The sequence below is a fragment of the Cephus cinctus genome, unplaced genomic scaffold, assembly GCF_000341935.2.
Source record: "Cephus cinctus unplaced genomic scaffold, Ccin1 Ccin1_scaffold0129, whole genome shotgun sequence".
NCBI classification, from domain to species: Eukaryota; Metazoa; Arthropoda; class Insecta; order Hymenoptera; family Cephidae; genus Cephus; species Cephus cinctus.
In genome coordinates this window covers 2,319,379-2,322,190 of record NW_014332862.1, presented here as the reverse complement: position 1 = coordinate 2,322,190, position 2,812 = coordinate 2,319,379, and the positions used below count along the sequence as shown (strand labels likewise).

The following is a 2,812-nucleotide window of genomic DNA, read 5'->3' as shown; positions in this document are numbered from 1 at the left end:
CCCCCCCCTGCTGTCGTCACTGTCACTCTCTCACTCTTTCTCTTTCAGCTCGATCATACTTTTATCAAGTTAACATAACCGCCTGTCGTTGCCGCTTCGTGAATGAGACTGTTTTGAATCGTACGAGGAATAAGGGATGAAAAGTCATGAGGTCACAATAGCGGTATCGATAAGGATAGAAAGCAGATTCAATGAGATGAAAGAGAGAAAAACGGTGCAATGGGAGAGCAACTGACGCGAGACAAAGAGAGGGATGAACATCAAACTGGAGCTATCAGCATCATCAAGTGACCCTGGACCAAACTTGATCTTGATCCTTCTTCTGCCGTAGGGTCTGAAGATGTAAAAAGCTTCGAATCGTATCCCAAAAAAGTAGTACAAAATTTTCGAAATTTTGTGTTCTACAATATAAAAAAAAAAGTACGCTCCGTGATCCACGGCTGAAATTAAAAATGGCGCGCCGTACTCTTGGCGCAAAAATAAAGCAGCTTTAACGATTCAGCTACGTCGGAGGAAGCCAAACCGGGGACGACCGAGAGTTACTAAGCGTAAGGTCGGCTATCCCTTCTGGCTATGGAAGCTGTGAAATACATGGAGGTCCTTGAAGAGGAGCCTAAATACCAAAGCCGTACCGGCGAAGGAACCAATGGCAACCTGGCAGCCTAAATTCCGGGTAGGTGGGAAATAGTGGTTGCGGTTTTTCGAGGCGGCTCGTGAAATACCGTTGTTAACGGGGGGCGAGGAGGGACGGGCTTTAAGTTATGAGGGAGTCCTTCCGGCTATCGAGTACAATCACTCCTACGGTGTTTATATCTCTGTAGATGACGTACAAGATACGAAGCTTTGTGCGGCTCTGTGATGTTTATATCCCATTTACTCCGTATTATTGTACCTTCATCCCATTTACATATATATATATACATCTACGCATTCTATATTATCTTCTTCAACTCGAATCACCTATATATGTGTATACATATATATATATGTACCTGCAACAGTGGCTTCAGGTTACTCGCAACGATTACCTAGGTGAGGATACTACGGGCAGACTTAATCACCTCATGAATTATAACGAAACGAGCGCGGTAGGGTTAAACGGCCCTTAAGGTCCTGCAGGGTTACTCCGACGCCAAAGCACTTAACAATTTTCGCGGGTTCATTGCTCCGCGCATTAAATACCGCCTACGATCTTTTAACGAGATATAAACAACGAGACGAGGCACCCTGGACGTCTTTCGACGTTACGATAGCGCCTTTAAGAGGTACAGACGCACCGAATGTATTATTGAATTTCCCGCCAGGTGGCTACGCATCTACGTTGAAAAGATACTGGGCAGCCATGTTGTATTTACGGTCACGTGATTCGACGCGGCAGCCATGTTGGATTTCTCGAAAGTTTCGTCGCTACGGCGGGACGTAGACGTAATTCTTTGGTTAGCTTAAACATCCTTATGAACGACGGTTCTTCGTTATTAACGGATAAACGTATGATTCAAGTACTTACGATCGATTAAATTCATTTTTGTATGTTATGATCGATCCGGGACGTTTTTTCGCCGAGATTTTTCAGTTTCCGTCGTTAAAACGTTTTTTCAACCGGTCGTATACATTGTACAGCTACGTCAGGATTTTACCAAATGCTTCGTCCAGACGAGAAAATTTTCACGATTGGAACTGCAACAGCTTCCAGGTAAAGTGAAGTTCATTCAATGCGGAATTGGATTTCATTGGATCTTTCCCAAGTTCGTAGTGAAAATTTTTACTTTTTCTCTTTCTCAAGCATTTAAACTACGTTCAGTATTTCCAACTGAAAAGATACCCGGAAGAGTCATTCTAAGCGTGAAAAATACTGTGTACATATATATAAACGTATTTCGCAGGTTTAATATATTTATATATACATATACAGTACGAAAATATATAGATATATACATAAAATACTCTGCGTCGATTCCACGCGAATCGAGCAAAACTTTAAGTCGTCGTCGTCGTGTCGCGTTGCGCATACTTGTGAACACCTGCCGGGCTTTAGTCGCTCGAGTATTGTTCGCCGTAAGCCCTGCTCACTCGATATTCCCCAGGACGTTATTTATCACAATTTTTAACTCAGGGAAGCGTTCCTTACGCGTTGCCGTGCTCTTCGACTTTCTTCCTCGGTAGAATTCTCTCCCTCTCTCTTTTTTTTTTTTTACTCTCTCCCAATCTAATCCTCTACACATTCAAAGCCCATCGTCCTTTTTCTTGCGAGCTTTCTTTTTTTTATTTTCCTCCCCCTTACGGCACACATCCCAACGCGATTGCGTCCCTCCGGTAAGCTCCAATGTGAATCCGCATGTCACTCGTACGCTTTAACCAACGTACACGAGGATACAGTAGAGATACCTACCCGCCTTCTTCACGTGCGTTTTCCCTTCCATTGAGTGATCTATGACCTGTACCGTATAGCTGTACACTATATACATATATTCCATTCTACAATTTGGACACTGTACCCTGAATGTATTGACTGTACGAACAAAACACGTTAAGATGAACGGTGGTAGAAAAAAAAAATTAAAAAAAGGACAATGTGGGTGGAGAGATAAGTGGGGGACAAAATGAAAAAAAAAAATAGAGTCTGCTTCCCATTTTTTGTTTTGCCACTTTTACCGATTCGCGATAGCGTACAGACAATTCGTATCCCGAGATCCTTCTGTCGCTTGTAAATTAGGTATCGCGAACGAGAGATGCACGAGTCGCGTCGCGACGGGGTAATATGTAAAAAGGACACTCTAGAGACGGGGGGGGGGGGGGGGGAAAGGAAAAAAAA

General features: G+C 43.3%; 1 protein-coding gene across 9 annotated transcripts in view; it reads right to left on the bottom strand.

Moving 5' to 3' along the window:
• Positions 1-2,812, bottom strand: part of LOC107262848 (glutamate-gated chloride channel) — an 83,682-nt gene that overhangs the window by 12,075 nt on the left and 68,795 nt on the right. The gene's annotated exons all lie outside the window — the stretch shown is intronic.